The sequence below is a fragment of the Lolium perenne genome, chromosome 7, assembly GCF_019359855.2.
Source record: "Lolium perenne isolate Kyuss_39 chromosome 7, Kyuss_2.0, whole genome shotgun sequence".
NCBI classification, from domain to species: domain Eukaryota; kingdom Viridiplantae; phylum Streptophyta; class Magnoliopsida; order Poales; family Poaceae; genus Lolium; species Lolium perenne.
Genome location: NC_067250.2, coordinates 278760214 through 278774726, shown reverse-complemented (window position 1 = coordinate 278774726; position 14513 = coordinate 278760214).

The following is a 14513-nucleotide window of genomic DNA, read 5'->3' as shown; positions in this document are numbered from 1 at the left end:
AAGGAGTCTCCGGAGATCACATAAGTAAAATCCACTTGACTAGCATAATGACATCTAGATTACAAGCATCATCATATGAATCTCAATCATGTAAGGCAGCTCATGAGATTATTGTATTGAAGTACATAGGAGAGAGATTAACCACATAGCTACCGGTACAGCCCCGAGCCTCGATGGAGAACTACTCCCTCCTCATGGGAGACAGCAGCGTTGATGAAGATGGCGGTGGTGTCGATGGAGAAGCCTTCCGGGGGCACTTCCCCGTCCTGGCGGCGTGCCGGAACAGAGACTCCTGTCCCCCAGATCTTGGCTTCGCGATGGCGGCGGCTCTGGAAGGTTTCTCGTACCGTGGCTTTTCCGTATCGAGGTTTTAGGTCAGGGACCTTTTTATAGGCGAAGAGGCGGCGTCAGAAGGTCAACGAGGCGGTGACACGCTAGGGGGGCGCCTCCCCCCCTAGGCCGCGCCGGGCTATCGTCTGGGGGCCCAGTGGCCCCCCTCTGGCGACTCTCGGGTGTTCTGGAAGCTTCGTGGAAAAATAGGATGCTGGGCCTTGATTTCGTCCGATTTCGAGAATATTTCCTTACTAGGATTTCTGGAACCAAAAACAGCAGAAAACAGGAACTGGCCCTTCGGCATCTCGTCAATAGGTTAGTTCCGGAAAACGCATAAATATGATATAAAGTATGCATAAAACATGTAGATATCATCAATAATGTGGCATGGAACATAAGAAATTATCGATACGTCGGAGACGTATCAGTATCCCCAAGCTTAGTTCCTGCTCGTCCCGAGCAGGTAAACGATAACAAAGATAATTTCTGGAGTGACATGCCATCATAACCTTGATCATACTATTGTAAGCATATGTAATAAATGCATCGATCAAAACAATGGTAATGACATGAGTAAACAAATGAATCATAAAGCAAAGACTTTTCATGAATAGTACTTTCAAGACAAGCATCAATAAGTCTTGCATAAGAGTTAACTCATAAGGCAATAAATCAAAGTAAAGGTATTGAAACAACACAAAGGAAGATTGAGTTTCAGCGGTTGCTTTCAACTTATAACATGTATATCTCATGGATATTGTCAATGTAAAGTAATATAACAAGTGCAATATTTAAGTATGTAGGAATCAATGCACAGTTAACACAAGTGTTTGCTTCTTGAGGTGGAGAGAAATAGGTGAACTGACTCAACATAAAAGTAAAAGAAAGGTCCTTCAAAGAGGAAAGCATCGATTGCTATATTTGTGCTAGAGCTTTTATTTTGAAAACATGAAACAATTTTGTCAACGGTAGTAATAAAGCATATGTATCATGTAAATTATATCCTACAAGTTGCAAGCCTCATGCATAGTATACTAATAGTGCCCGCACCTTGTCCTAATTAGTTTGGATTAACACGGATTATCATTGCATAGCATATGTTTCAACCAAGTGTCACAAAGGGGTACCTCTATGCCGCCTGTACAAAGGTCTAAGGAGAAAGCTCGCATTGGATTTCTCGCTTTTGATTATTCTCAACTTAGACATCCATACCGGGACAACATAGACAACAGATAATGGACTCCTCTTTAATGCATAAGCATACAACAACAGTTAAAATTCTCATAAGAGATTGAGGATTAGTTGTCCACACTGAAACTTCCACCATGAATCATGGCTTTAGTTAGCGGCCCAATGTTCTTCTCTAACAGTATGCATACTCAAACCATTTGATCATGAAAATCGCCCTTACATCAGACAAGACGAACATGCATAGCAACTCACATGATATTCAACAAAGTGTTGATGGCGTGCCCAGAAACATGGTTATCCCACAGCAAGCAACTTAATAAGAGATAAAGTGCATAAGTACATATTCAATACCACAATAGTTTTTAGGCTATTTGTCCCATGAGCTATATATTGCAAAGGTAAAGAATGGAAATTTTAAAGGTAGCACTCAAGCAATTTACTTTGGAATGGTGGAGAAATACCATGTAGTAGGTAGGTATGGTGGACACAAATGGCATAGTGGTTGGCTCAAGGATTTTGGATGCATGAGAAGTATTCCCTCTCGATACAAGGTTTAGGCTAGCAAGGTTATTTGAAACAAACACAAGGATGAACCGGTGCAGAAAAACTCACATAAAAGACATATTGTAACATTATAAGACTCTACACCGTCTTCCTTGTTGTTCAAAACTCAATACTAGAAATTATCTAGACTTTAGAGAGACCAATTATGCAAACCAAATTTTAGCAAGCTCTATGTATTTCTTCATTAATAGGTGCAAAGTATATGATGCAAGAGCTTAAACATGAGCACAACAATTGCCAAGTATCACATTATCCAAGACATTTTATCAATTACTACATGTAGCATTTCCCGTTTCCAACCATATAACAATTAACGAAGCAGTTTCAACCTTCGCCATGAACATTAAAAGTAAAGCTAAGAACACATGTGTTCATATGAACCAGCGGAGCGTGTCTCTCTCCCACACAAGCATGTATTTATTCAGAGAATGAAAATAACAAAACGAAAATAAAAGCACACAGACGCTCCAAGTAAAGTACATAAGATGTGACCGAATAAAAATATAGTTTCAAGAGAAGGAACATGATAATTTGTCGATGAAGAAGGGGATGCCTTGGGCATCCCCAAGCTTAGATGCTTGAGTCTTCTTGAAATATGCAGGGATGAACCATGGGGGCATCCCCAAGCTTAGACTCTTCACTCTTCTTGATCATAGTATATCATCCTCCTCTCTTGACCCTTGAAAACTTCCTCCACACCAAACTCGAAACAAACTCATTAGAGGGTTAGTGCATAATCAAAAATTCACATGTTCAGAGGTGACACAATCATTCTTAACACTTCTGGACATTGCCCTAAGCTACTGGACATTAATGAAACAAAGAAATCCATCCAACATAGCAAAAGAGGCAATGCGAAATAAAAGGCAGAATCTGTCAAAACCGAACAGTCCGTAAAGACGAATTTTAAAATGGCACCATACTTGCTCAGATGAAAATTCTCAAATTTAATGAAAGTTGCGTACATATCTGAGGATCACTCACGTAAATTGGCATAATTTTCTGAGTTACCTACAGAGAATTAGGCCAAGATTCGTGACAGCAAGAAATCTGTTTCTGCGCAGTAATCCAAATCTAGTATGAACCTTACTATCAAAGACTTTACTTGGCACAACAATGCAACAAAACTAAGATAAGGAGAGGTTGCTACAGTAGTAACAACTTCCAAGACTCAAATATAAAACAAAGGTACTGTAGCAAAATAAACACATGGGTTATCTCCCAAGAAGTTCTTTCTTTATAGCCATTAAGATGGGCTCAGCAGTTTTAATGATGCACTCGCAAGAAATAGTAGTTGAAGCAAAAGAGAGCATCAAAAAGCAAATTCAAAACAAATTTAAGCCTAACATGCTTCCTATGCATAGGAATCTTGTAAATAAACAAATTCATGAAGCATAATGCAACAAGCATAGAAAGATAAAACAAGTGCAGCTTCAAGATTTTCAGCAAAAAGAGAGGTGTTTTAGTAACATGAAAATTTCTACAACCATATTTTCCTCTCTCATAATAACTTTCAGTAGCATCATGAGCAAACTCAACAATATAACTATCACATAAAGCATTCTTATCATGAGTCTCATGCATAAAATTATTACTCTCCACATAAGCATAATCAATTTTATTAGTTGTAGTGGGAGCAAATTTAACAAAGTAGCTATCATTATTATTCTCATCATCAAATATAGGAGGCATATTGTAATCATAATCAAATTTATCCTCCATAACAAGCGGTACTAAAAGACCAATATCATTATAATCATCATAAATAGGAGGCAAAGTATCATCAAAGTAAATTTTCTCCTCAATGCTTGGGGGACTAAAAATATCATGCTCATCAAAGCCAGCTTCCCCAAGCTTAGAATTTTCCATATCATTAGCAACAATGGTGTTCAAAGCGTTCATACTAATATGTTCCATAGGTTTTTTAATTTTCGCATCAAACCATCCATGTCTTAAATCAGGAAATAGAATAAGAAGCTCATTGTTGTCCATTATGCCAAACTAGTGTAAACAAGAAACAAAAAGATGCAATTGCAGGATCTAAAGGAAATAGCTTCGAGCACACACACAACGGCAACAGAAAAGTACTTTACCTGGGACCGGAGTATGAGTGCCTTTTACCTTTCCTCCCCGGCAACGGCGCTAGAAAAGTGCTTGATGTCTACGGGTGCTTCTATTCTTGTAGACAGTGTTGGGCCTCCAAGAGCAGAGGTTTGTAGAACAACAACAAGTTTCCCTTAAGTGGATCACCCAAGGTTTATCGAACTCAGGGAGGAAGAGGTCAAAGATATCCCTCTCATGCAACCCTGCAACCACAAAGCAAGAAGTCTCGTGTGTCCCCAACACACCTAATAGGTGCACTAGTTCGGCGAAGAGATAGTGAAATACAAGTGGTATGAATGAATATGAGTAGTAGTAACGGCGCCAGAAAAGTGCTTGCTGGCGTGCAGTTGATGGTGGTAATATTCCAGGAAGTAAAGATGCAGTAAAACAGTAAACAAGCAGCGATATCAGTATTTAGGAACAAGGCCTAGGGATCATACTTTCACTAGTGGACACTCTCAACATTGATCACATAACAGAATAAATAGATAGATGCTAGACTCTACACCCTCTTGTTGGATGCTGAACACCACTAACTGTGTAGGATTACACGAACCCTCAATGCCGGAGTTAACAAGCTCCACAATATTCAATGTTCATATTTAAATAACCTTAGAGTGCATAACAGATCAACATAACCAAACCAAGTACTAACATAGCATGCACACTGTCACCTTCACACTACGAAAGGAGGCATAGATCACATCAATACTATCATAGCAATAGTTAACTTCATAATCTACAAGAGATCACAATCATAGCCTACGCCAAGTACTACACGATGCACACACTGTCACCATTACACCGTGCAGGAGGAATAAACTACTTTAATAACATCACTAGAGTAGCACGCAGATATATTGTGATACAAAACACATTGCAATCATAAAGAGATATAAATAAGCACTTCACTATGCCATTCATAACAGCGAATAAGTATTCTGTGAAATATAGCCTAAGAGACCCACACGGTGCACACACTGTCACCTTTACACACGTGGGACAAGGAGTCTCCGGAGATCACATAAGTAAAATCCACTTGACTAGCATAATGACATCTAGATTACAAGCATCATCATATGAATCTCAATCATGTACGGCAGCTCATGAGATTATTGTATTGAAGTACATAGGAGAGAGATTAACCACATAGCTACCGGTACAGCCCCGAGCCTCGATGGAGAACTACTCCCTCCTCATGGGAGACAACAGCGTTGATGAAGATGGCGGTGGTGTCGATGGAGAAGCCTTCCGGGGGCACTTCCCCGTCCCGGCGGCGTGCCGGAACAGAGACTCCTGTCCCCCAGATCTTGGCTTCGCGATGGCGGCGGCTCTGGAAGGTTTCTCGTACCGTGGCTTTTCCGTATCGAGGTTTTAGGTCAGGGACCTTTTTATAGGTGAAGAGGCGGCGTCAGAAGGTCAACGAGGCGGTGACACGCTAGGGGGCGCCCCCCCCTAGGCCGCGCCGGGCTATCGTCTGGGGGCCCAGTGGCCCCCCTCTGGCGACTCTCGGGTGTTCTGGAAGCTTCGTGGAAAAATAGGATGCTGGGCCTTGATTTCGTCCGATTCCGAGAATATTTCCTTACTAGGATTTCTGGAACCAAAAACAGCAGAAAACAGGAACTGGCCCTTCGGCATCTCGTCAATAGGTTAATTCCGGAAAACGCATAAATATGATATAAAGTATGCATAAAACATGTAGATATCATCAATAATGTGGCATGGAACATAAGAAATTATCGATACGTCGGAGACGTATCACTACTCTTTCCCCGGGAGAGAGAATGTTTTTCCAGCAATTCTTGGGCTTGGCTTCGAGGACGTCGGTAAAGCAAGGAAGCTGGGATTCGGGTGACAGGGAATCCTTAACATAAAACCATTTCAGTCTCCACCCTTGCACAGATTCTCTCATTGGGAAATTGAAGTAATTAACCTCCGAACGAGCCATAAACCCCACTCCTCTGGTGACGAAGGATCCATTACTACTGCTGTACCTCTTTACATAAAAGATCTTTTTCCACAATCCAAAATGAGGTTCGATGCCCAAAAACGCCTCACAGAGGGTAATGAACACGGCAACGTGAAGGATTGAGTTAGGAGTAAGTTGCCACAATTGGATTTCGTAAGTCCGCAGAAGATGAAGGAGGAATTCATGAGCGGGGAGAGAAAGACCCCGATATAGGAACGACAAGAACATCACGGTAAAGCCAGCAGGGGGATTAGGCCGAGAAATCGCACCTGGAAAAATCACATTCCCCTCGTCGGAGGAGATTAATCCCAGGCTTCGGGATCTTTTCTCGTCACGCTTGGTGACGGTTGACGCTATCCAATCTCCGGGCTTGGCTACTGAACCTGGCGGCGCCGGCGGCGCCGGAGCTAGGGGAGGAGCGTTCGGAAGATTCGAGGAAGATTTGGCGGCGGCGCCTCCGCTAGTAGAACTGGCGGTGGTAGTAAGGCCCTTCTTCTTCACCATTGCTAGATCTGGGGAAGATCGGAAAAGTAGTGGTGGCGGCGCAGCAGTAGCGAAGGAAGGAAGAAGGAGAAGATGCAACGGAAAATGTGGGAGAAGATTAGGGATTTTTTGTCCTTTGGAGATTTTAAGGAGAACTTGAGAGCTGTGAGGGCACGTGTCGTTGCTACCGGTTCATTCAGTGGATCTTTTCTATTAAAGATTGCAGAAATCGAGGAGACGCCTTGGTGACTATGCGAGAAGGGCCAGACAAAGAAAGAATAGGCCCAGCAGGTTACGTCCTGTCAGTCAAAATCAAGATATTAGTAAAGCGTCATCAATGACGTCATGAGAAATGCTCAAAGCATTCAAAGGAATGAAAAGGTATCGGATGGTTAACTTGAGTCTACGCACGGATTGCCAGCATCCGCATCTAGACTCGGGGGCTACTCCCATCGGGAGCGTTGGACGCGCACCCGACAGAATGAAGATTCGAAGGAAAAAGGCCTTGAAGGAAGAGATAATTGTTCGACTCGAGTCCGCACCCGGTTGCAAGCACCCGTGCCCAGACTCGGGGGCTACTCCCATCGGGAGCGCAGGGCGCACACCCGATAGAACTTTTTCGCACTCCAGGATCATGCCCGGGGACTTGATTTTGTGTAGGGTAACGTTGTTTTGCCATCGGCAGTTAACCAGCAAAAGTTGGGCACGTTACTCATTATCCCTTGCATGAGGAAAGTATATCGGATGACCCACAAAGACTCGCGGAAAAACTTTGGTAGAGCAAAATGTTCGAGTGGTACAACTTGAGTCTACGCACGGATTGCAAGCATCAGTACCTAGACTCGGGGGCTACTCCCATCGGGAGCACTGACGCGCACCCGACAGAAGAAGATGATGCAGATTCAAGAAGAACAAGAACAGTCAAGGAGAGGAACATTGGTGGAGGCATGCTTTAGTCTCTACCCGAACTACCTTCGGCTAGACACTCGGGGGCTACTGACATGGGCATTACCCTTCGGGTAACCGATGTTGCCCTATCCTGTATTTCCTAGTTGGAGGCCCATGAAGGCACTCGACGGCAAGATGGGCCACTAGGGCGGTGCAACGGAAGATTCCTTGAAGTACAAGACGCGGAAGGAGCCGAACAAGGATAGTCTAAAGATAGATCTACTGTAAACCTAGTCGTACTCGATGAGACCTCTTGAGACCTGGCCTCCTATATAAAGGCCAGGAGAGGGGCTGTCGAGGGACACAATCAATCTTAGCAATCTTAGCCAACAGAAGCTTAAAGCTAGGTCACCTTAGCGCTTAGCCATCTCGACGATATCTTAGCCGAACTATTCGGCACCCCACTGTAACCCGTAATCATCATAATCAAGAACAGACAGGCAGGACGTAAGGGTTTTACCTCATCGAGGGCCCCGAACCTGGGTAAATCGCTCTCCCCGCTTGTCTGTGAACCGATGTCTCGTGTCAGCTTACAGGATTCCATCAACCCTAAGCCCCTATCGGAGGGCATTGCCGAGGAGCACCCTCAACAATTGGCGCCGTCTGTGGGAAACCTGTCGGCACAAGATCGGTCATCGGCAGATCCAATCATGACACCGGTGACTTCACCGGCAACTTCACCAGGAACTTCATCGACACCGTCATCGCCAAACCTGGGGGCCCCGAACCTGGGTAAATCTCTCTCCCCGCTTGTCTGTGAACCGATGTCTCGTGTCAGCTTACAGGATTCCATCAACCCTAAGCCCCTATCGGAGGGCATTGCCGAGGAGCACCCTCGACAGAAGCCAAGAAATCTCTCAAGGAGAAGGGTATTAATTCCGAAGATGTGAAGAACCTCCTGATGGCGCGTGAGACACACGTCCGTTTGGAACCCCAAGAGGAAGGTGTGATGCGCACAGCAGTAAGTTTTCCCTCAGTAAGAAACCAAGGTTATCGAACCAGTAGGAGTCAAGGAGCACGTGAAGGTTGTTGGTGGCGGAGTGTAGTGCGGCGCAACACCAGGGATTCCAGCGCCAACGTGGAACCTGCACAACACAATCAAAGTACTTTGCCCCAACGTAACCGTGAGGTTGTCAATCTCACAGGCTTGCTGTAAACAAAGAATTAGATGTATAGTGTGGAAGATGATGGTTGTTTGCGAAGAACAGTAAAGAACAATTGCAGTAGATTATATTTCAGATGTAAAGAATTGGACCGGGGTCCACAGTTCACTAGTAGTGGCTCTCCCATAAGATAAATAGCATGTTGGGTGAACAAATTACAGTTGGGCAATTGACAAATAAAGAAGGCATAACAATGCACATACATATATCATGATGAGTACTATGAGATTTAATCAGGGCATTACGACAAAGTACATAGACCGCTATCCAGCATGCATCTATGCCTAAAAAGTCCACCTTCAGGTTATCATCCGAACCCCTTCCAGTATTAAGTTGCAAACAACAGACAATTGCATTAAGTATGGTGCGTAATGTAATCAACACAAATATCCTTAGACAAAGCATCGATGTTTTATCCCTTGTGGCAACAACACATCCACAACCTTAGAACTTTCTGTCACTGTCCCAGATTCAATGGAGGCATGAACCTACTATCGAGCATAAATACTCCCTCTTGGAGTCACAAGTATCAACTTGGCTAGAGCCTCTACTAGCAATGGAGAGCATGCAAGAACATAAACAACATATATGATAGATTGATAATCAACTTGACATAGTATTCAATATTCATCGGATCCCAACAAACACAACATGTAGGATTACAAATAGATGATCTTGATCATGATAGGCAGCTCACAAGATCTAACATGATAGCACAATGAGGAGAAGACAACCATGTAGCTACTGCTATGGACCCATAGTCCAGGGGTGAACTACTCACACATCGATCCGGAGGCGATCATGGTGATGAAGAGACCTCCGGGAGATGATTCCACTCTCCGGCAGGGAGCCGGAGCCGATCTCCTGAATCCCCCGAGATGGGATTGGCGGCGGCGGCGTCTCTGGAAGGTTTTCCGTATCGTGGCTCTCGGTACTGGGGTATTCGCGACGAAGGCTTTAAGTAGGCGGAAGGGCAGAGTCAGGAGCGTCACGAGGGCCCCACACGCTAGGGCCGCGCGGCCAGGTCCTGGGCCGCGCCGCCCTAGTGTGGCGTCGCCTCGTGGCCCCACTTCGTATCTCCCTCGGTCTTCTGGAAGCTTCGTGGAAAAATAAGACCCTGGGCGTTGATTTCGTCCAATTCCGAGAATATTTCCTTACTAGGATTTCTAAAACCAAAAACAGCAGAAAACAACAACTGGCTCTTCGGCATCTCGTCAATAGGTTAGTGCCGGAAAATGCATAATAATGACATATAATGTGTATAAAACATGTGAGTATCATCATAAAAGTAGCATGGAACATAAGAAATTATAGATACGTTTGGGACGTATCACCTCCCTCCTATTGAAGAATTATGTAAGCCAATTCCTCCTACTAGGGCCTGGGCCGCGCCGCCCTAGTGTGGCGTCGCCTCGTGCCACTTCGTATCTCCCTCGGTCTTTTGGAAGCTTCGTGGAAAAATAAGACCCTGGGCGTTGATTTCGTCCAATTCCGAGAATATTTCATTACTAGGATTTCTGAAACCAAAAACAGCAGAAAACAGCAACTGGCTCTTCGGCATCTCGTCAATAGGTTAGTGCCGGAAAATGCATAATAATGACATATAATGTGTATAAAACATGTGGGTATCATCATAAAAGTAGCATGGAACATAAGAAATTATAGATACGTTTGGGACGTATCAAGCATCCCCAAGCTTAGTTCCTACTCGCCCTCGAGTAGGTAAACGATAACAAAGATAATTTCTGAAGTGACATGCTATCATAATCTTGATCAATACTATTGTGAAGCATATGAGATGAATGCAGCGATTCGAAGCAATGGTGAAGACAATGAGTAAACAAATGAATCATATAGCAAATACTTTTCATGAATAATACTTTCAAGACAAGCATCAATAAGACTTGCATAAGAGTTACTCATTATAAAGCAATAAATTCTTAGTAGAAAGCTTTGAAGCAACACAAAGGAAGATATAAGTTTCAGCGGTTGCTTTCAACTTCAACATGTATATCTCATGAATAATTGTCAACACAAAGTAATATAACAAGTGCAATAGGTAAACATGTAAGAATCAATGCACACAGTTCATACAAGTGTTTGCTTCTGAGATAGAAGGAATAGGTAAACTGACTCAACAATAAAGTAAAAGATTGGCCCTTCGCAGAGGGAAGCATGGATTACTATATTTGTGCTAGAGCTTTTCATTTTGAAAACAAGAAACAATTTTGTCAACGGTAGTAATAAATCATATGTGTTATGTATAAGACATCCTATAAGTTGCAAGCCTCATGCATAGTTTACCAATAGTGCTCGCACCTTGTCCTAATTAGCTTGGATTAACATGGATTATCATTGCATAGCATATGTTTCAACCAAGTGTTCCAAAGGGGTACCTCTATGCCGCTTGTACAAAGGTCTAAGGAGAAAGCTCGCATTGGATTTCTCGCTTTTGATTATTCTCAACTTAGACATCTATACCGGTACAACATAGACAACAGATAATGGACCCCTCTTTAATGCATAAGCATTCAACAACAGTTAAAATTCTCATAAGAGATTGAGGATTGATTGTCCAAACTGAAACTTCCACCATGGATCATGGCTTTAGTTAGCGGCCCAATGTTCTTCTCTAACAATATGCATACTCAAACCATTTGATCATGAAAATCGCGCTTACTTCAGACAAGACGAACATGCATAGCAACTCACATGATATTCAACAAAGGTAAAAGTTGATGGCGTTCCCAGAAACATGGTTACCGCTCAACAAGCAACTTATTAAGAAATAAGACACATAAGTACATATTCTTCACCACAATAGTTTTTAAGGCTATTTTCCCATGAGCTATATATTGCAGAGACAAAGAATAGAATTTTTAAAGGTAGCACTCAAGTAATTTACTTTGGAATGGCAGAGAAATACCATGTAGTAGGTAGGTATGGTGGACACAAATGGCATAGTTTTTGGCTCAAGGATTTTGGATGCACGAGAAGAATTCCTCTCAATACAAGGCTAGGCTAGCAAGGTTGTTTGAAGCAAACTCAAGTATAAAACGGTGCAGCAAGACGCACATATGAACATATTGTAAGTATTATAAGACTTTACATCGTCTCCTTGTTGTTCAAACACCTTAACCAGAAAATATCTAGACTCTAGAGACCAATCATGCAAACCAAATTTTAACAAGCTCTATGTAGTTCTTCATTAATAAGTACAAAGTACATGATGCAAGAGCTTAAACATGATCTATATGAGCACAACAATTGCCAAGTATCAAATTATTCAAGACATTATACCATTTACCACATGCGGCATTTTCCGTTTCCAACCATATAACAATGAATGAAGTAGTTCAACTTTCGCAATGAACATTAAGAATAAATCTAAGAACATATGTGTTCATACGAAACAGCGGAGCGTGTCTCTCTCCCAAACAAAGAATGCTAGGATCCTATTTTATTCAAACAAAAACAAAAATAAAAACAAACAGACGCTCCAAGTAAAGCACATAAGATGTGACGGAATAAAAATATAGTTTCACTAGAGGTAACCTGATAAGTTGTCGATGAAGAAGGGGATGCCTTGGGCATCCCCAAGCTTAGATGCTTGAGTCTTCTTAAAATATGCAGGGATGAACCACGGGGGCATCCCCAAGCTTAGACTTTTCACTTTTCTTGATCATATTGTATCATCCTCCTCTCTTGACCCTTGAAAACTTCCTCCACACCAAACTCAAAACAATCTCATTAGAGGGTTAGTGCATAATTGAAAATTCATATATTCAGAGATGACATAATCATTCTTAACACTTCTGGACATTGCACAAAGCTACTGAAAGTTAATGGAACAAAGAAATCCATCAAACATAGCAAAACAGGCAATGCGAAATAAAAGGCAGAATCTGTCAAAACAGAACAGTCCATAAAGACGAATTTTGTAGAGGCACTGGACTTGCTCATATGAAAATGCCCAAATTGAATGAAAGTTCCGCGTACATATCTGAGGATCACGCACATAAATTGGAAGAGTTTTATAAATTTTCTACAGCAGGGGCGGCTCAATTTCGTGACAGCAAGAAATCTGTTCCTGCGCAGTAATCCAAATCTAGTATTGACTTTACTATCTAAGACTTTACTTGGCACAACAATGCAATAAATAAAGATAAGGAGAGGTTGCTATAGTAGTAACAACTTCCAAGACTCAAATATAAAACAAAGTGCAGAAGTAAAATAATGGGTTGTCTCCCATAAGCGCTTTTCTTTAACGCCTTTCAGCTAGGCGCAGAAAGTGCGTATCAAGTGTTATCAAGAGATGAAGCATCAACAGAGGGGTTTGGAGTTTTCTCAACTATGCATTGTATCTTATCTATGTAAGTTTCAGAGGCTCTTTTTTCATTACTCTTAGGCTTGCTATTCTCATCAAACAAATTTTCAGGAACAAGCCAACCATAGTTATTTTCTAGAGCTTCATGCATTCCTAGGAGCTTACTAGGTATCGGTACTTTAATCTCCCCTCCATCATTAACATTATTAGTGTACTTTATTCTATCCATGTCCATCTTTTCAAGTGTTCTTGCAAAGTCGGTATAAAAGCCAAGCCTCTTATGCTTAATAAAAACTTTTCTAGCTTCTTTAGCTATATCTTCAAATTCTCTACGAAGGACTTTTAGAACAAAATTTCTCTTTTCTCCCCTTTGCATATCAGAGAGTGTAAGAAACTTATGTTGAATTATAGGATTGAGATTAACAAATCTAGTTTCCAACATGTGTATCAAACAAGCAGTAGCACTCTCATAAGTAGGATCAACTTTTACTAAGGGTGTATCTTGAAAATCTCCATCCATACTAACATTGGTGAAAAATGCTTCTATATTATCCCTTCCAATTATAGACCCTCGTCCTACCGGTATATCTTTTAGAGTGTACTCAGGAGGAAACATGATGAAATAAACAAAAGGTAAATAAAGTAAATGCAAGTAACTATTTTTTTTGTGTTTTTAATATGGAGAACAAGACAGTAAATAAAGTAAAACTAGCAACTAATTTTTTTGTGTTTTGATATAGAGAGCAAACAAAGCAGTAAATAAAGTAAAACAAAGCAAGAAAAAAACAAAGTAAAGAGATTGGATGTGGGAGACTCCCCTTGCAGCGTGTCTTGATCTCCCCGGCAACGGCGCCAGAAAACAGTCTTGATGGCGCGTGAGACACACGTCCGTTGGGAACCCCAAGAGGAAGGTGTGATGCGCACAGCAGTAAGTTTTCCCTCAGTAAGAAACCAAGGTTATCGAACCAGTAGGAGTCAAGGAGTACGTGAAGGTTGTTGGTGGCGGAGTGTAGTGCGACGCAACACCAGGGATTCCGGCGCCAACATGGAACCTGCACAACACAATCAAAGTACTTTGCCCCAACGTAACAGTGAGGTTGTCAATCTCACCGGCTTGCTGTAAACAAAGGATTAGATGTATAGTGTGGAAGATGATGGTTGTTTGCGAAGAACAGTAAAGAACAATTGCAGTAGATTGTATTTCAGATGTAAAGAATTAGACCGGGGTCCACAGTTCACTAGTTGTGTCTCTCCCATAAGATAAATAGCATGTTGGGTGAACAAATTACAGTTGGGCAATTGACAAATAAAGAAGGCATAACAATGCACATACATATATCATGATGAGTACTATGAGATTTAATCAGGGCATTACGACAAAGTACATAGACCGCTATCCAGCATGCATCTATGCCTAAAAAGTCCACCTTCA